Raw genomic sequence first — 21,312 nt, 5'->3', positions numbered from 1 at the left:
CTGAACAAAAAAATGCGTTTGAGGAGAAAGTAAATATTGTGACTCATTTAGGTGAGTTTCTAAGCAAGTCCGGCTGTTTCATGGTGAACTATAATTTCTTTCACACACTTCCATCTTCTTTCCATTTTCCATTTTTATTGCTAACCTTTTCCACTCAATCTGATGATCCTGACAATCTGTTTCTGTGCAGATGAAACCTAAACTGTCCAAGCGAGTTATCTACAGAAACCAGGAAAGCGTTCCTGAAAAGATGCTGGTCAGCTTCACACGTTTTTCCATTCCAGGTTGCACTTCCACCGACAACTCTTCACAACTCCTGTGCTGTGATGAACTCGAGGCCTTGGACAACCTATTTCAGTTCGCAGTGTAATGTTTCCACAACCAGGTTCTATTGTCGCCTGATATTTTCATTCGGTGACTTGTGACTGCCTCCAGGGTTACATCCCGAACAGACCGCCATTTCAGCACAAGCCAACAAAGTGACACTCACTGCGGCTGATTGGCTTGACTTGTATATTTTTGGACTGTGGGAGTAAGCAACATAAAATTTGATAAAACTGGACTTGGTCTGCATGACGCAGAATCATAGTTGAATTTGAACAAACACGTTGGTAATTAAATGTGATTGTGCTGTAATCTGCAAAACACTGTGATCTACAGTGTTTTACAAAAGCCTTTCAACTTTCTCACAGTTTGTTGTGTTACATTACGTCCACAAACTTCGCCGTATTTAATTGGGATTTAATTGGGAAAAAATCGTGAAACATTTTTTTGTTGTTGTTTTTTTTGTGTGTGTTTGCTTTCAGTCCCACCAGGTCAATTAATACTTTATAGAACCACCTTTCAATGCAATTGCAGTGGCAGGTCTTTAGGTTTATTTCTGTTCCAGCTTTTGTCATCTAGAAACTAAATGTTTGCCCTTCTTTGCCAAGTCACTCAAACTCAGTCAAACTGAAGAGAGCGTCAGGAAACACATATTTTAAAGTTTCAGTAAACGGGCTAAACATCTGCAGAATAGAGTATCAGAGTATTTTTTCAATATGCCCACATCCATATTTCAATTAGTTTGGGGATAAGTGCCTTGCCTTCTTTCAAGGAAGAAGTTGGAACTGAACCCACAAGAGCTTTTTCCACTAAGCCACAGCCATTCCTCAGAGAAATTAATTAGCCCATTAGCAAGCTTTCTATTTGGATCAACGTCCGGAGTTTTACTGGGTCATTTCAAGCACATTGACACAATACGATGCTGCCACCACCATATGTTACTGTAGGGACTAGGATATGTTTGAAATACTTTAAAATGTCACTGCGTACAACGAAAAGAAGATTTTGTTTTTTTACTTTTCTTGTGTTTGAGTGATTTAGAACCGAGACGGGTGTGTCTCTGTTTTACTTTTGTCATCCTCTCATTTTGCCAACAAAATGACAAAAAAAAAAAATGCAAGGAACAATTTGCATGTTATGAAGCTGGAGTAATACAAAACACAAACAGTGAAAACAAGCGCCTATCTACACATTTATTTACTAATTTTCACATGAGCTCTGTTGAAGTTTTAGCTAAATTTAGCCCCCTTTACTTCGTGAGGCCTCCATTTGTCACATGATAACTGGGATTATTTCCTGGTACAGGGAGTTAGGACAGTCATCCACGTTGACGTTAAGGTGGTTAGTGGCTATTGGGCAGAAAATAAGCAGCTGCGCTGCGGCTTACATGTCATCAGCATGACAGCTTTTTGTTGTCCTCAAGTTTTTGAGCTGCTTCAGTGATTTTCCTCCCTATCTCTGCGGCCCTGCCTTCCTCCTTCCTTTTCTCCTTGACCTTGGCAGTGATTGTAGCACAGAAACGCACACGCTGTGCCTTGTCCTCTGCTGGTTAGCGACAGGCCACATGACTGCATGTAGAGCGAGCGTCAGCTGACCGACTTCTAGGCAAAAGGGGAAGCGTCTTTCATCAGAATGAAGGAAGGGGGAAAAAAGAAATGAGATCTCATTGTCTTGTATTTGTGTGTGTTTGTGTGTGTGTGTGTGTGTGGCAGGATGGCAGAGAGGTCTCGCTTTTGTGCTGAGTCATTTTGCTAATCAGAGGAGCAACTCTGGAATTGGCTGACAGGAGTTGTGGGATTTCACGTTGCCGGTTTTGCTGAGAAAGTGCTAAAAAAGGAGCAGGGCGGAAGATTTTCTGTCAGTTCAAAGTTTTACTAAGTGTGATTGCTGTAAGTGATGTGTTCGAACATTTTGTTCGAACACAGCTGCTAATCTAGCAGGAGCTTTTCTGCATCCTGTTCCCCCCTCCTCTGTCATACTAACCCACAGTTTTAGTCACGGACGAATTATTTCCAACATATTTTATGTGTGTCGCATGTGAAGCAGATCAGAAGGCTGTTCGAATGGCGTCACGATGAGACCCAGAACCTCCGATGCTCACGTATACGACATCACTGAGTTGAATGCATGTTGGATCATTTTTGTCTTGGAAGAAATTTTTTGACGTTTTGTCCAGCTGTGGCCTTCTAGCTGATCTCACATGCCTTGCAGGCCTAACACAGACTTTTCATTTAATTTCTGTTTATGTTTTCAGTAACTATAACGTTTACAGACAATATAGAGCAGTCACCCCCCACCTGTCACATTGTTTCAGTTACTGTCTCGTTATTTTGGGTTGAAGGTTACTTATCTAATGATGGTGCTGTGTTTGACTAGCCCTGCCTTAAATTAAGTAGCTAATGTGTCGTGATGTGGACTAATTTAGATTTCTTTGAACACAGATCACATATTTTCAGATAGAGTCATGAGAGTGTCAGTGTTCCTGAGTTTTTGTTTCATTCTGCAATCCACACAGGCCTGAATTTCTGGATTTTTCTCTGTCAAGTTTTTAGCAGGGTCAGATTTTCAGGACAAGGCTTTGGAAAATATTAAAGTAGTCGAGTGATCTGTATGTTTCACAAATTACAAACAAGAGAAGGACAATTCAGGAGTGTTGAGGGAATATTTCACAGTTGTTTGTTCATCTAAACTAATTTAGATTAGTTGATTTAAAAATCTATAGCAGATGTCAAATCAAAACCTAATTATCCAAAAGACTCTCTAAATCCAGATGGGCAAAGTGCTAAATGTAGTCACAGAAGAAAAAGAAAAAAAAAAAAAATCAAAGATCAAACACATTACCGTACTTAAGTATCAAATTTATAGTAAAACATTTGGATATTTTTTTAAATTAAGATTTACTTGTAGAAAATTAAAACACTTTTTCCAGTCTCAGTGCGCATATTTCTCTACTTATCCAGACTTTGAACATATCAAAAGGAAGTTCCATATTTTCTGAGATGTCGTATGACCTGATGTGTTTGCTTTGCAGCTGGAACATGTTTTCTGTTGCTGTCAGTTGATAATTAGTGTCCCCATTCTAGCTGCTGACAATAGGGAGATACTTTACATGCTTTATGAGGGAGTGCACTCTAATTTACCCCATACCAGAATTTAGACAATTCTCTTGCTTCTGATTGGTTTGGAGGTGGCTGGAGGCGGGATCATGTTCCCTTCATGCAAGAGCTGGCATTTAAAATAATTTTCTATAATCATGGGAGAGTCAGCAGTAAGGAAATGTGGTTGTGTGACTGTAACAAATGTTAGGGTCAGCCTGCCCAAACAGGAGTCGGCACAACAATCACTACATTGAATTAATTATCTTTTGATTTATGTGAAATGTTTAATTGTCTGCATAATTCATCAGAATTCTCAACAATCAAGACAGATAAACAGTTGCATGAGTACCTGGATATGAAGTAGTTTGGTTATACAAAGTGGAAGGAAGCGGAGAACGGAAGAAATATTGTGTATGTAAATAATCATTTAATTTTAGTTGTGTTCTGCCAATTCACATCACAGTTAAAGTGCTTCTTGCTGGAACAACGTCTTCATTCGTATTCTTGCTGGCCACTGAGATTTTGACACTGAATTGACTCAGTCTTTTACAGAGCAGTTGACGTTTCTATTTTATGCTAAATATGCATTTAAAACAGTCTCTGGGACCAATGGCGTATTCTGATCCAAAGCATTTGTAACCACACGAAGTCCATCCGAGCTGTGTTTCACAAGCATACAGAAACCGTGCTGCTATTAAAGAATATTGTCCTGTTTTTGTGATCCGTGAGGAGTTTTGATGATAAACAAGAGGCTGCCACCAGCGTCGGCCTCGGCTCTGTTTGTGTACATCTTTTCATGGTTCATAGGAGACCTGCAGGGCCAGTTTCTCTACGTCTCTGTTAACATTGAGATTGATGGCTTTATATCCGTCCCAACGTTATGTTGAAATCAGCATTTTCCTGATTTACGTCACTCAAAGGCACCATTTCTGAATGCTTTACGTTTTTACCAAATGTCTCGCTTTTCTCATTTTCTTACTTTGAAACTGGAATCTTTTCCTTAGATCAGAAACTCTAAATCCAAGTCGATGTCTAGAACAGCTTCTATTCTGCAACTTTTAGGTGCATCCCGTCTCCAACACACCTGGATTAAAAGGCATACTTGCCTCATCAGTGTGTCATTCAGCTATGCAGACGGCTGGTAACGAGTTGCAGGGCAGCAGCTCACCAGGATTAGACCTGGGCATGGCGATCTGGAACCTAAAGCCTTGTGATTCTGACTAGTTTTCTGCTGGCACACTGACAGGCAAAGTATTTATTCATAAAATCAAAACTGCCCTAACGCGCACATTTGCTCAAATATCAACCCGGGTTTATAACAAGTTTGTAACCAAGCCATGTTTTACTTTATCGTACCAGGTTTTACAATAAGAGTTAGTTAGCACCTTTATTACATGCCAGTCAAGGGTAAGGTCTAACACCCATTAAGTGACGGCTGAAAAAAATTATAACGCTTTACACAGTTTGCAAACATTTAGACTGCTGAAGGAAATGCAATAAAATTTACACTGATAGCATAGCAATTCTTTATACTTAGAATATTTACTCACTGCTCTGCCCACCTTTAGACCTTTCAAACGTTGACCACTGGGATAGGCTACAGTCAGATTTTTGAGAAAAAAAAAAAAGGAAATAAAAATTATTTGCAGATTGTTAAGTAGAAATATAAACAAGAAAGAAAGATAATATAAACACAAAAGTTCATCTCTTGAAGTAAATGTTACATGTTGCCTTCTGTTAATCACGTTTTCCAGCATAGATGTTAATGCAAAAATTAATGCAATTAGGCTGAACCTGAAACCATGTAGAGAAACTGTGGCACATTCATTTGACTATTTTGGTTTCCAGCTCATTTTACACCAAAAATGAGTAAAATGTCTTTATTTAATAAAATGGTAAAGTAGTGAAACGGTGTTCTACACTGCGGGGTAGATTTTAGTCATTTTATAACTTGTTAGAGGCCGGATTATTTATACACTGAAAGCATGAAGCTAATTGAGAGTGCCTTTTTAGAACAGTTTTAGGCTACACCAATCTACTTAGATTTCTTCAACTTGGAATGCTTTTTGCTGTTTTAATCCTGTATATTTTTGTGTTTTTTTGCTCAGGACAAACAAACACCAATGACTGAAGATGATATGTAGGTCTAAACAGAAAAGTAAAAAATCCATCTTGTTTTATATAGTGCAGACCATAAAGTCGCCTTGATGCTTGTATCCATCGCAGCCAACCTGTAACGTAGGTTTATGATTCTGAGTGGCCTTCACTTCAGGCACCTCAGGCCGTGCAGTAGAGAGATTTCATCATTTAAAACTTTGAACGGATTTATCTACACAGTTTATGGAAGTGCATAGCAAAAACAGTGCTGATCACTGATTGCTTGTCCTTCATTAACAGAGTTGTTGGTTAATGCGTTACTAAGGATCAGCAAACACACACACACACACACACACACACACACACACACACACACACACACACACACACTTACCCTGTCTGATAGCTGTCCAGGCTCCCGTTCTCTTCGGGGTTGTTTGAGGTTATATACACTTCCACACATTGTCAGTCCTTCCTATTCTCTCTGACACTTGCTGTGTTTCTGGTCTGTATAACTGCGATGTGACAGCTTTGGTCTGGTTTGCGTTATCCCTCTATTTGCTGTATTCCCCAGTATGTGACCACCGAAAGGCCGTTCAGGTTTTATTTAGCACAACAGGATAATTCGAACTGTCTAATTACCAGATTTATCAAGGTGCACACTTAAAGTTGTTCTTCTTCTTAATGCTTTGGACTTAGTTTTATTCACACTTTTCACCCCCCAGCAGCACACTAATGAACGAATCCACAGAAAGGTTGAGTTTCAGAATAGAACCACAGATGACCGCTAGCAAACATGTCTTTTAAACCTTTATAGCGCTGTGTGTCAAAACTGATTTTTCTCAATCAGTTTCAGGTGATTCAGAAACAATGAAAGCACGCATATTCAGTTTTAAAGCTGGACTTTCAAATGAATAAAAAAATGTACTTAAAACCCAACAACACTGATATTGGAGCTTCTGTTAATTTTAGTGGTTAGGAAACTGATTTGTAGTACAGCTCTGCCTATTCGTTGTTCAGTATTCGTAGATTCACCTGTTTTCAGTGTATTGTGAGTCCAAATTATTAGCAGAAACTGTGCCTTGTCACAATATTTCTCATGGCACTTATTTATCTACAATTTTTGAAAGAAAATGCAGCTTAGGAATCCGACTTACCTCAGGGCAATGCGACATAAACAATGAACGAATATGAATATGAGTGTATGTTTGGTTTTTGTTAGGGTCAGAAACAGTTGAAACTGGATCCCCCAGTGTAGAATAGCATAACAATCATTTTATCCCCAGAAAAGTGCATTGTTTTTAAGGATGAATACACACACATATATGTACAGACATGCTCCTGTTGCTCATGTTTGAACAGTTCAAAAGCTAAGCTAATGCCAGTACGTTTATTGTCTGTTTAATTACGACTCAGTTCTGCTCACATGTTTCAGTGCCGTTGCGCCTAATCATACGCGGAGAAGACTTGCATCGCTTTGTCCTCCTGCTTCATAAACTTAGCACATTACCTTGAACGTTTCTGTCTTAAGTTTCCTCCACAGGTGGAGCTTTCCTGAAGCACGAACAGAAACAGCTACGCTGTAAAACAAAAATAGGACAAGCTATTTACACCTTCTGTGGAGTATTTTTCATTACCTTAATTTAAAACATGGAGATGGATATGTTAAAACTGCAACATTTGCAATGAAATCATAACCATATTTATTTTATTATGATGTTTTTTCTAACGTTCACAAGACATTATTATGGTTCATTAAATGAAATCTTTAAACATAACTTTGACACATGCTAATTTGGTATTAGCATGTGTCCTGGCTAATCAAATTAAAAGAAAAAAAGAAACTTTAACAAAAACCGTTCACATGTGGCGTTAAAGCTGCATCATGAGTGGTCAGATCACAGTTACCTGGTTTACATCCAAATTAACATGTAGCTACGTCAGAGTCTGGGCCGTCAGGGGATCAAATAACAAGACTGCCGATACTTATCAACACAGATTCGTTTTACCGCTTGAACTACGTCATTTCTTAGACATCAACATAGCTGAGATACATCTCTTAGTTCAGTGAAGCTATTTCATTGAGTCTATGACAGTTTACCTGTCAGACATAACAGACACAAGATATGAGGAACAGCGGCCGTTACTCATGAAGCAGCATTGCCGTAAAACAGCTGACTGGTTGTTGTCGGAAATTTCTTAGGTTCTGTATTTGGTGTGACTGAACATTCCTGAGGCTGCAAACTTTGCTTTACCATCAACAAGGACTGGAAGTTACTGGGTATCAGATTGAGGCGACTCTACAACACACCAAGTATGCTACGCTATGTCGTGGCACAGTGAAATCAGTAAGCTTGTGGTAGTTATCCTAGTAGTTAAATGTCAGATTAGACATATTTAGAGTAGCATTGTGGCTGATTTTAGCTGCAATGAGAAACATTGTGATTCTTCCTCTCCATTTTCCTGATTATCACAAACCCGTCACACCCTGTGCCCTTTCATCCTTTTACCTTCCCTCTTGTCCGATTCCTTATCAGGTGACCAATAGGGATACTGAAGGAGGGAGTGAAAGGTAGGGGTTACCTGTGCTGAGTGGCCCCACCTCTCCTCCTCTGGCCACTGAGAAGGGTAAACACAAAACCACCTTCGCTTACCTCTGCACTCTGCCTGTCAACACCACAGCTCGGTGAATGGATAGAGACAGAGAGAGTTTTTGACAAACGTGTGTGGATTGCCAGTAGAATAAAACACACAGGCTGTGTCTCCTTGGCCTACCCTTCAGTATCTGCACCGGGATAAAGGTAAAGTGCTAATACCGACCTTAAAAATGTCTTTCTAGCTTTTCGACTCCTTTACATCGCTTGTCTCGTTCAAATTGCTGCTTCTCATTGTACTTTTTGCCTTGAAAGCCTTTTTTTTTCTTTTTTGACCTCTTTATTAAAACCACCGCAACATTTGACTGTAGGTTGTGTGTCTGACCAAAGACTCTTTCAGTATTGATTGACTCATCCATTGTCAGGAAAAAAACAAAAAAACAATTCAGCTACTTGCCTTAAGAAGTTTACCCGACATGCCTGTTTTACCAGCTCACTGTAGCCATGCTGATTGCAAACAAAGGCAATCAGTGATGGGAAGGGTGATCAAGGAGTCTTTGCAATGAAACCAGTGGAACCAGTGGAGTGGCATGACATTTGTATTCAGGGTGGGGGATAAAAAAATAAATGCTTCAGCGACTACACAGAGAAGTTACTATTGTCGCCTTCATTCTTCCGGGTTGCTCTTCATATAATATGTGGACTTTTGCCCCGATGAGGTGAGCTGTGTGCTTAGTGTGTGCATGTGATCTGGATCTTCACTCATTCACTACAGAAAGTGTTCAGTGCTAGAAATGCAACGACAAATAGTTTCTTTTTAATGATCTGATTTACTGGTTTTTTTTATGCTGGTGAAAGAAAAAATAGGCTACATAAGCCATTCCTGGAGCTCAACTTGATTTGCTGTGTTTGTCAACAGGGTGGGCCCGAATGTGAACAAAGGTTGGCTCATTTATCAGCCTAGAAGGAGGAGGAAATAAAACAAAAAGGTCACAGGCAGTCAAGCTGTTGATGAATGTTTTAATCTTGCTAGTTTGTTTCACACCAGAAGGATTTGCGGGATCATTTTGGGACAGGATGGCCTCCTGATCAAAATAGAATAAAAGTCAGAACTATTTCTGAAATCAGTATGTAATATTATTTAAAACTTCAGGGACATTCTGTGCTTCATCAAAACGGATCAACAGGCTACACAAAATAAAACCGGATATTTTAAACTAATTTCACACATTTTTTCTGATCCATTGCTGGAGCGTGGCAATACATTCAGCTCACAAGACAAGACGATCTGCAATATTAGATGACCGAGGAGACAGTGTGAGCCAGTATTTTCAGTGAGGCCAACAAAAACCCCCAATTTATTTTATTTTTTTTGTTTGTTTTAAAAAAAGAAGAGTATATATTTCAAACAGCTGCATTTTAATGAAGAATCAAATCCAGACTTCACAAGTCCGCATGTTGCAGATTTTATTCGTTCTACTGTTTCCAGAAACAGAATATTTCTTAAATCTTAAACTGCATTTAAAGAATTCATATTCTTTGCGGAAATCAACTTTGATTAGTTTGATGCAAATCAGAAAACTTTGTTTTGGTTCTAAAGTTAGCAATGCATGCCAATGCAACTTTATTTTGCGACAAATTATGATTTAAAACACTAAAGAAACATATTTACGAACAGATATGTAACAGCACCAAGTGTGTTACTGATAAAAATAACATACAAATCATCTGAAGTGTTAAGAAATAGCTTACACCAGCATCTTTCTGTAGATGTAGCAGCGACATTAGATATTATTTTCTGGGTTGCTCAGTGTGTTCTGACCAACATCAGGATGTGCTACTGTTGTATTTCTTTTGGTAACTCGAACAGTCAGACTTCAGAGTACAAAGAGAAAGTTTCAGCAGCAACCCGGTAGTACGCTCCAAAGCAGTAGCATCATAGCGTTTTGGAATTCGTGGTATTTTAATTTTCACTTCCTTTCTTATGTCAAATTAAGAGCCTGAAGAACAGATAGGTCCAGAGGTGTAATGTTTCAAGCCAAACATTTAGTTTTGCATTGTAGGCTCGTACTTTTAGCCTCCGCGAGACAAACACACATCTGCTTTGCCAGACAGTCTTCGGTTTGACAAGATCAAGTGTGGCATTTTCACAGTTTAATTGTTTTAGTTTTAATTGAGAAACTCTCCCACCCCTGGTGCTTTCACTGACTGACCTTGCTTCTGAATCAGTTCAATAACCTGAACTCTTGCATATTATAATCAATGCTAATATTTACAAAATAAAAAACAAACATCATTTTTGTTTAAAAACTTCTTTTCAAAAAAAGACATGTAAATGTGTCACAAGAAAAGTTATGAGATATGTTTTGTTATCCACCATCAAACCTTTGAAAAAAAAAAAATCTCCTAAGAAATCTGGCTTCTTTAAAGGATTATTGCCTGTGCCACCCGTGCGCGCGGCACTCTGTGGAGTGTGACCGAAAGCCTTTATCGGGAGGGCGACACGGTCAGCATCAGGACTAATTGTTTGAAACAATGTCAGCTTTGGCCTTGAGCGGGCTAGCTGATTACCCAGAGGAATGTGTTTGTCTTAGGAAGCAAAGCCTCTAAAGCCAAAGCAGCTCTTCTGATTAGTGATGACTATGTTGCTGAATGAGAGGCTCCTCTGTTTGCAACTGTTGCCTTGAGCGTGATAAATGTAACTCCGAGGCGTCTTTGCAATAACTGTCTCAGATTTTGGCGTACGAGTCAGATTGCGGTGTTCTCTGTGACATTTGATATGAATGTGAAGGTCTTGAAAGGCAGGTTGAGCCGAGGAGGCCGGTGCTCAGATTAAATGAAGTGGAGTCGCTGCTCTGTGCCGAAGTTAGAGCGACCTGGAGTCAGCCACCTAAAATCCTGCACTATTAAGAGCTTTTTGGCTCTGATGGAACTTTTATTTTTTCTTGCTAGATGCTTTTATTCCTATCCTTCTCAATTATACCCCCCTCTACCCCCTAATTCATCCCGTTCTCCGCCTCCATTCGCCGTTTCTCTCTCCTCCCCCCACCCCCTTCCTGGCTGCTTGTCTTCGAGGTTGGTTGGGCTGGAGGAATGATGGTGACAGGTACATGGACTGGAGAAAAGCAGAAACAAAGAGGGGAAGAAAGTGAGGAAAAGAGGGCAAAAAATGGATAACGGAAGAGAAAACCATGAAGGGCTTCGTGTTTTAGAAAATGGACTGTAGTTTAGATGATAATGTGCTCTGAAATTCCTCAGATAATGAGAATTCCTTCTTCTCAGTCAGCACTGTGACTAACTTCTCCATTGATCCTGCTGCGGTCGAGGCGCTGGCAGCTGAGATCCTCTGCACGTGGACGTCATGTGTCCTGAAAGTGCGGCCGCAGGGATCACTTCTCTCTTCTCAAGTTGTTTGGACCATTTTTCCTGCAGGTCACTTTGATAATCTAGCTCACCACAGAACTGACGCTGCAAAATAGACTGGATTTCTGCTTTGCGTGAAGTAGGGTCATGCTTAAAGGACATGCTCTACTCTGCAGAGATTTTTTTTTTAATATATTTTTTAATGATAATAATATCTAGTTGTGAGGGCTGCTTGATACAATTAAGCAGTTGGAGAGATTAGAAGACTATTTTATGTTTTTAAGGGAGTTTCTGCATCAGATTGGGAGGGAAACGTTTCCAGGAAACCAAAATGTAGTCTGAGCAAGATCAAGAGGTCATTCTGTTCTGCAGTAAATAAACAGTGAAAGTAATCTAGTCTTGTGACGCGCTACTCATTTACTTACAGTGGTTCTTCAAAAGGTATACTCTGGCTAAAAGGCCAGGTCTTCGAGTGAGAGGTGATAAAATATTTGAAGACAGCTCACTAGCATTTATCTTGTGTAATTCATCTGAAAATCACACAAATTTATTATAAAGGAAAAAAAAGGTGAGGTTGCTTAATACGTTTACTTTTTACTGAAGCAGAGTTTTATTCATTTTCAGCATCAAGTGTTGCTGAATTCACACCAGCCATCAATCAAAATTGATTAACCTGAAACAAAGTTTAGTGGATTTGCTAATTTTTCATTCTTCAGATGAATCTGTGTTTTAGAGAGGATGGAAAGGATCAAACGGTGGTGAAACGTCTCAGTCAGGTGAAAGTAAAAAAAAACAAAAAACCCACACACATCACTAAAACAGGAGTTTCGTTCGAGATTGATAACAGTAGTAGTAAAAAAAAAAATTGCAGAAGTGCTCAGTCCTGCTTGTCTTCATGTCGCAGAAATCTCCAAATTTCTTTTTGTGTCTTGACTTTTTCTTTTCAAGGAAACATTAAGGCTAAATTTCACATGATCCTTGTCAGGAAAATGTCTCATCATTTGATGAATAAATATGTGAACTTCTGGACAGCAGAACCCAAACGTATGTTTGGCAAATTTAAAGCAGCTAGCCATGTCCACAGCAAATCAGGATGGTGGCAGCAGCATTTGGAAAAGTAACTCTGGGGTTACTTTTCCAGAGACGAGGATGAAAATAAAGCTATGAACAGTTATATTTACCCCCTGGTTTTAACCCAAAAGCACTCAGTTGTCAGTAAGAGGTCAAAGGATGAAGAGGGGTTTTTATTTTCAGCATCACAGTGAAAGTATATTCCCAAATCACCAAAATAATAACTTCAAATAATTATAGTTGCATAGAGGAGCCACAGCTCACACCTAAATTTGACAGAAAATCTTTTTGGGGTTTTCTGGGGAGGGTTTTCCCTCACAATCTGATTGATTTGGATATTTTGTCAAATTAAAACGTGAAGCGCTGGTGGACTCCTACAAAGAAACGACAAGTGAGATAAAAAGAACTTGAATAAAATGTTAGTTCAAGGGTGTGCTCTTGAACTAACATTCAAGAGCACACCCTCTCTTGAGGGTGTGCTCAAGAGAGGGTGTGCTCTCTCTTGAGAGCACACCCTCTCAAGAGAGAGAGGGTGTGGTAAAGCAGCCAGTTTACCACACCTTTTTTTCCTAACAGACTAGCTTGTTTGCCAGCTCAATTAGGGGTAAATGTTACATTTTATGTCGGAAATGCTTTGAAATTCATGGTCTCCTTTTACATCACAAAAGAGCCTGGCATTTTTAAAACCAAGTGTCGATCTTTACGAAGCTTTTTACTTGGATATTTGTACTTTTGTTCACGTTGAGTACCTTGGCAGCCTTTTTGCTGAGTTTATTCACAAATATTCATTGGTTTGAAGATTCCAGGATTGTTAACCTTCAATGTTCATTGCATATGTATGTACATATCTGACCCAGGCTTCTTTCAGCAACCAACTTATCTGAAGTATCAGCTTCTCCTCCTTCTCTGTGTGGTTTCTCTTCTTGTGGCTCTTCTGAGTGATTGTGCTCTCATGAACGATGACAAAATGGCTTTAACTGTGAAAGTTAGTCTGCTGTGATGATCAAAGACCCCTGGCAAACTTTGCATGATCTTGTCCATAGCACAAACTATCCTCTGATAATTGGTTTAAAGGATAAATCTGATGACATTCCTTTTGTCTTGACAACAAATCCCGTGAACAGGCCAGTTTGAACAATGATCCCTCTATTGCCTTTGTGACGAAACCCCTCATTGTATTAATGCTGCTGTGCACACATGAGAGAACCCCTGTGCAATGCTGGTATTAGTTATTTTTAGTTTGTAATAGCCAAATTACTGATCCTGATTTTTTTTTTTCCCCCATCTGAAATCCGATCTAGGTCAGTTAGGTAAGTCATCAAGTATCTGCTGATTGTCTCAATGTGATACTTGAATTTTTATAGGCTTTTTTTTTTTTTTTACAGCCCAACTATGTGCAACAAAGTAATTAAAGTCAATGATCTCTGCAAAGATTAAAATAGGTGGAAAACACTGACTGTTTTCCTCTTGGTGTTGCAGTACTCATTTTCTGCCTTATATAGTTCTTTCTTCTGTTTTGCTCTTTGCATATTTTCCTTTGGTTAGGAAGGTTCTTTTGTGTTCTTTTATACCAGGGAAAAAATGTGGAAGCTTTCTTTCAGCCAGCTGACCTGGCAATGTGCAGCAACAGGTGGAGGAAGGGTGATTCGAGCTTGAGGCACAATGGCATTTACTCAGTAAAAAGATTTTGTTTGGTGGTAACGCCTTAAAACCTTGATATTGGTGACTGCCTACCTCGTTGGCAACCACTTTTCATGGCATGTTGTTGAGGCAACCTGTGCTTAAATCCCTTTAGCCTTCATGGATATTTTAGTATGTCTTGCATTAGTATGTGAAATGCCGTGGACGCCCTTTTTGCAATTTTGCAGTTTCCACTTACTTTTTAGCGTCTCCTCAAATGTTTGCTTAAAATTTCTCGGATAAGACGTACGGTCACGGCTGGGTTATGCTGCCCGTCTCACGCTGAGCAAGAGGTGGGGTACGACCTTTTACAGGTCACCTGTCCATCACAGGACAACATAAAGACACGCAGGACAAATAATCAAACACAGTCATACCTAAGGACTTCACATAAAACGATCACTTAACCTAAAAGTAATGTGGGGAGGAAGCTGAAATACCCAATCAGGCAGGGAGGGAAACTATGCAAGCTCTATTAAGAAACACTCCAGCCAGGATTTGAAGCCATAACTTCTTGCTTCAAGGCAACAGTGATACAAATTGCACCATTTTCTAGCCCAGGCCAACAGCAGTAATGCCAGACAATATAGCTGAAGTTACAAATGATGGCGAAGTTCATCTAGCTTGGGTGCCATTAACCTACGTAGTGCAGTGTTACCCTTGCCCTTGGAAATGTCTTCTGACCACCCAAATCACTTTTACCAGTGGCGATTGTTCATTCATAATAGTTCTCCACTGCAGGCATGCCAGCAACACGAGTTGGCGCATACATATGTAAATAAAAAAATAAATAAATCATAAAAGCAGGCTTCAGAGCTAGAAACCAATGTAGGTGGTTACCCTGACACCAGTCATTTGAAAATGATTTGGACCCAGACCTGTTAATGATTAAATAATTAAGTCTAAGTGCCTGTAAGTTGAAGTTTTTACTTTATTTTTGTTTTTAATAGAATATCTGCATTTGTATATGCAAGAAGCTTATTTTCTTCGAAGAAATTGGAAGAATTGTAATGTTTCCCTGAATCCCTAATGATTTAGTGATATAATTTATTATTTGAAGTATAATAAAAATCTATTCATATTAGTATTGGACATGGGGGAATGAACAGGGTCTAATTAGTGATTTAGTAGCCAGGTTCAGTGATTGAGTAGACAAGAACTTATTTTTTTTAGTCCATCTCCTGACTGGTTGATGGGTTTAAAGGTTAACTGTTGACCCGATGGTCCGAGGGTCCAGCTGTGCAGCCACTGGAACATCCGAAACTCTCGGAGGAGTGCAAGGCTCCCAATTGGCTCACACTGAGTGACAGTTAATCTTTGATTTAAAGTAACTTCAGTCACTCCCCGCCTCACAATCACTCATTGTTTGAAAGGCATTACACACAAGCCCACACACACACACACACACACACACGTGCATATTTTTACACAAACATGGTTCACTCAAATTTATGTTCTTTTTTTTTTAAACATCGCTCTTTTATCTCGTTCCTGGATCAGTTGAGCAAACAGAGCATCTTATGCTGCGGCAGCTTTGGTTGCACACAGAGACTTAACTCTTCATCTCCTTCTCTTCCATAACCATAGTAACGTCCCGTTTATAGTATTCATTTGTCTTTGTCTTGTAATCCGATTACATAACCTGGGTTCTTGAGTCATTGCTGCCAAGCTCTATTTATAGATGCCAGGAACACTCCTTCAGGTGTCATGCTAATACATAAGGCATTTCTTTCATTGTCCACCCGTTAATCACTGACCTTTCTGCTAATAAACACTTTCTTGTTGGGTTTTTGCTCAGTCTTTTAGGAGCCAGTTGATTTCAATGGCAGCTGAAATCGAGCACGCGGCTGACCACACGTTGTCTTTCTTTCACTTTCCCTGACTCCTTCAGTTTTTTTTTTTTGTAGTTTTCAAACGTAGACCCTTCAGGACGGTGTGTGTGTTTTCTCTCTTTCTCTCTCTCTCTTTCTGTCTGTCTCTCTCTATCTCTTTCTCTCTCTCTATGTGCTCTCTTAGCTGCCCAGGAAGGTGTGTGTTGTTTGTTTAAATTGAGCTGCACTAGGAACACGTTCACCGATGTTACGTGCAGAAAGACCAAAAAGAAGAAGAAGAAAAAAAAAAAGCCCAGAGAAATTTGCAGCATTGTGCTGACTTGACATTAACTCTGGTGATTACTCCAAGGCAGAATTTCCAAATGTCCTTTCGCTGTGGGAAAAACATGAGGAAGTATTCAAACCCCGGTTTGAAGATTTCCTGCCACTTTCCCTAGATTTCTGCATCGCTAAGCAGAAAACCCTTAAACACTGTTGAAAATACGTTTCCCATAATACACCTTCACATTTTCAAATGCACCGTCCATTTTTTTTTTTTTTTTAACAAGCTGTTTTTCTCATCCTGGGGTGTGCTTTTTTTTTTTCATTGATGAATGTTCACTGAAAACAAAAAGCATTCCAACTCTCCAGTAAGCCATCTGTGACGTGATGTTTAATGGGGAGCAAACTGTATAAAAAGTGTGACCAATTTTTGTAAATGTCTGGCTTGTAGCTTTAAAGTATAAACAAAATAAACAGCAAAAATAGTCCAATGAAAAATGGAAAAAATGGCACTGAGACTTGTGGAATTGGATTACTCACATATTTGATCAAGGTGAACATGTTTCATTGTGTCAAGATTTATTCCAAAGCAAAGTTTATGTGAAGAGATAGATTTTATCCTCTTCCCACCTTCAAATCGAATTTTTTTTTTGTCAGCATTTCCTACCAGAGGAACAGATTTGTTATTTTTGGGGGTGTACTTAGGACAATAAGACAAATCAAGAAAATACAGTTAGAGAAGGGAGAAAAAGATTTTAAAAAACAATCAGATTTTAACAATTTGGTTTAAAGAATTTTAATCAATTTAACTTAGCTGTAGTTCTAAGTCCAGTTTGAAGTGAATCAATATTCAATCCTCTACACACATGCCTCGATATAAATAGTGAGTTCTTTATAATGCTTTCATTTATAATTACTGTTTTCTCTTAATTCCCATTCTTAAGCACCTTTTCAGTTCATTGGTGTTTACTTATGTCAAGCTTACTCCTTTCTTGTGTCTCTTATGGTGTCATCAACTTAAATAAACAAAAAGGAGGATTTGCAATTACAACTTACAAGTAGATGTTTTTCTTTTCATAGTACATGGATTACCTAAATACACTATTTTTTTTTTAATCACAGTTGTGTATAAACTTTTTGTGCTTTATGAAAAAGGAAATAACGTAAAAATGTTAGACTGGTATCGACCAGCCACTTGCACACAGTAGTACCTGTTTTAGCTCCACCCTCATCCAGCTCTCATGGTTGCAGATTTGATTCAGTGTGTGTGTGCGTGTGTGTGCCTGTGTGTCGGTGTAAAGGAGGCTGGACTCTGTGCTCAGTGCCCTGCTGTACCTGTCTCTCATGGAGGTGGACTAACACTCCCTGAGCAGGCAGCCAGGCAGCGGAGCGCTGTGGAGCAGCAGGGGTAGATATCCTCCTATCTGACCACTCTCTGCTTCTGCTTCCTCTTTTCTCTCCCACCACCATCTCTCTCTGCTAGGTCACATCTTTCTCAAGATTTTTTTTTTTTTTGCTGTGTTCCACTCTCACTTCCCCCCTTCTGTTCTGTTTGTCTTTGCTTCGTGGAGCTCTGCAGTCCTTCGGTGCCAACTTTCTGAGGCTTCAAATGGAATGAGGATATTTGTTTCATGAATTATACCTCTTAATGTGTCAGACATTTAAAGGATGGCATAGGCTTTTGTTTGTCTGACTCATTAAGTGCCTTTTGTGCTGTTGATTCATGTTGTGCTTAAATTCAGCAACGTTGGGGCTTACAGTTTAAGCATTCGTGTTGCCTTTGATCCCGTCCTGCTGATTTGTGACGCTGCTTTCCTGCTGCTGGGATCGACACCGCTAATCGATTGCCTCCACGTGTCCATGTGTGCATACAACAAAGATATCACCTTCCTTTGGCCTGTTTCTGTCAGTACGCCGGCTCAGGATCAGTTCGCGCAACAGTCAGCTAAACATCTGTAGCGTTTCCTGCTCTTGCACAGGTTGCAGTTTGGCTTCGGACAACACGATAATCTTGAGTAAAAACATCGCGGTTTCGTATTGTCATAGTTTTAATGTGAGGTTTAAGAGCAAAATATTATCCCTTTTTATAGTTCTGTTTTGTTAAAGTAATAAAAAATATAGCAAAATGATATCAGCTGAGATTAATTGGTTATGTGCTCAGGTAGGATTCGGAGTTCAGCGCGGCGTTACCTTGATAAGAGAGGTTGGTGATGCTACTTTAGTTTCCAAGGCATTAGTATCCTTTTTTCTTTTTTTTTTTTACTGGAATTATTTCCAAGCAGCCAAATATTTGCTTTTTTTTTTTTTTCCTCAGAGGAAAAAGCTTAGTTAGTTTGTTGCAACCGATGGAGGAGGGGCTGAGCTGTGTAACTCTGCTCCATAAAACCAGAGGATACGCTGGTCACTTTTCAAGGACTTTGAACCAAAGAGTAAGATAGCTTAATAGTTTTTTGAATCCATTACTTTTCAAAACCTTGGTATAAATTGATACGTCTAACTGATGGCTAGTGTGAACAGGTAGGAGATTTGTTGTTTGGCCAGATTATGTGGAAAAAACATCAATGACAGAAGTTATTTAATGTCAGAGCTATGGATAATTTGTATATATCTGGGGGAAAAAAATATGTTTCAGCAGTAGCCAATCTAGATTCATAAAATGATCCTGAAGAAAGCCCATAAATCCCTTCCTCTGCACTCATAAAACAATCCATCCTCCAATATAAGGGTTAATATGCAGAGAATCAGGTGCTTCTATCAATCATAAACATAAGGTAATGGCCAATCTCATTCGCAACAACTGAAACACTAACTTCCTTAACATTTAAGTTCATAACCTTTGACCAGGCGAACTCTGTGTCTGAGCTCTGATTATGTTTAACCTGACCAGTGTTAGCCCTTGCTGTGAGAGGTTAGAGCCAGAGCTGNCTGTTTCCAGAAACAGAATATTTCTTAAATCTTAAACTGCATTTAAAGAATTCATATTCTTTGCGGAAATCAACTTTGATTAGTTTGATGCAAATCAGAAAACTTTGTTTTGGTTCTAAAGTTAGCAATGCATGCCAATGCAACTTTATTTTGCGACAAATTATGATTTAAAACACTAAAGAAACATATTTACGAACAGATATGTAACAGCACCAAGTGTGTTACTGATAAAAAATAACATACAAATCATCTGAAGTGTTAAGAAATAGCTTACACCAGCATCTTTCTGTAGATGTAGCAGCGACATTAGATATTATTTTCTGGGTTGCTCAGTGTGTTCTGACCAACATCAGGATGTGCTACTGTTGTATTTCTTTTGGTAACTCGAACAGTCAGACTTCAGAGTACAAAGAGAAAGTTTCAGCAGCAACCCGGTAGTACGCTCCAAAGCAGTAGCATCATAGCATTTTGGAATTCGTGGTATTTTAATTTTCACTTCCTTTCTTATGTCAAATTAAGAGCCTGAAGAACAGATAGGTCCAGAGGTGTAATGTTTCAAGCCAAACATTTAGTTTTGCATTGTAGGCTCGTACTTTTAGCCTCCGCGAGACAAACACACATCTGCTTTGCCAGACAGTCTTCAGTTTGACAAGATCAAGTGTGGCATTTTCACAGTTTAATTGTTTTAGTTTTAATTGAGAAACTCTCCCACCCCTGGTGCTTTCACTGACTGACCTTGCTTCTGAATCAGTTCAATAACCTGAACTCTTGCATATTATAATCAATGCTAATATTTACAAAATAAAAAACAAACATCATTTTTGTTTAAAAACTTCTTTTCAAAAAAAGACATGTAAATGTGTCACAAGAAAAGTTATGAGATATGTTTTGTTATCCACCATCAAACCTTTGAAAAAAAAAAAATCTCCTAAGAAATCTGGCTTCTTTAAAGGATTATTGCCTGTGCCACCCGTGCGCGCGGCACTCTGTGGAGTGTGACCGAAAGCCTTTATCGGGAGGGCGACACGGTCAGCATCAGGACTAATTGTTTGAAACAATGTCAGCTTTGGCCTTGAGCGGGCTAGCTGATTACCCAGAGGAATGTGTTTGTCTTAGGAAGCAAAGCCTCTAAAGCCAAAGCAGCTCTTCTGATTAGTGATGACTATGTTGCTGAATGAGAGGCTCCTCTGTTTGCAACTGTTGCCTTGAGCGTGATAAATGTAACTCCGAGGCGTCTTTGCAATAACTGTCTCAGATTTTGGCGTACGAGTCAGATTGCGGTGTTCTCTGTGACATTTGATATGAATGTGAAGGTCTTGAAAGGCAGGTTGAGCCGAGGAGGCCGGTGCTCAGATTAAATGAAGTGGAGTCGCTGCTCTGTGCCGAAGTTAGAGCGACCTGGAGTCAGCCACCTAAAATCCTGCACTATTAAGAGCTTTTTGGCTCTGATGGAACTTTTATTTTTTCTTGCTAGATGCTTTTATTCCTATCCTTCTCAATTATACCCCCCTCTACCCCCTAATTCATCCCGTTCTCCGCCTCCATTCGCCGTTTCTCTCTCCTCCCCCCACCCCCTTCCTGGCTGCTTGTCTTCGAGGTTGGTTGGGCTGGAGGAATGATGGTGACAGGTACATGGACTGGAGAAAAGCAGAAACAAAGAGGGGAAGAAAGTGAGGAAAAGAGGGCAAAAAATGGATAACGGAAGAGAAAACCATGAAGGGCTTCGTGTTTTAGAAAATGGACTGTAGTTTAGATGATAATGTGCTCTGAAATTCCTCAGATAATGAGAATTCCTTCTTCTCAGTCAGCACTGTGACTAACTTCTCCATTGATCCTGCTGCGGTCGAGGCGCTGGCAGCTGAGATCCTCTGCACGTGGACGTCATGTGTCCTGAAAGTGCGGCCGCAGGGATCACTTCTCTCTTCTCAAGTTGTTTGGACCATTTTTCCTGCAGGTCACTTTGATAATCTAGCTCACCACAGAACTGACGCTGCAAAATAGACTGGATTTCTGCTTTGCGTGAAGTAGGGTCATGCTTAAAGGACATGCTCTACTCTGCAGAGATTT

At 39.5% G+C, this 21,312-nt stretch overlaps 1 protein-coding gene across 12 annotated transcripts in view; it reads left to right on the top strand.

The window, feature by feature from the left end:
- rbm47 (RNA binding motif protein 47) overlaps positions 1–21,312 on the top strand; it is a 53,077-nt gene that overhangs the window by 9,037 nt on the left and 22,728 nt on the right. The window contains exon 1 of one of the 12 annotated variants that reach the window (XM_016671390.1): positions 1,454–8,320. The exons of the other annotated variants lie outside the window; for them this stretch is intronic. The gene's annotated coding sequence lies outside the window, so the exon portion shown is untranslated. Of the gene's footprint in view, positions 1–1,453; positions 8,321–21,312 lie in introns of those variants that run through there. 12 annotated transcript variants of the gene reach the window in all.

The sequence above is a fragment of the Poecilia formosa genome, unplaced genomic scaffold, assembly GCF_000485575.1.
Source record: "Poecilia formosa unplaced genomic scaffold, Poecilia_formosa-5.1.2 Scaffold44, whole genome shotgun sequence".
Lineage (NCBI taxonomy): Eukaryota > Metazoa > Chordata > Actinopteri > Cyprinodontiformes > Poeciliidae > Poecilia > Poecilia formosa.
This window is presented reverse-complemented; position numbering and strand designations above follow the sequence as displayed.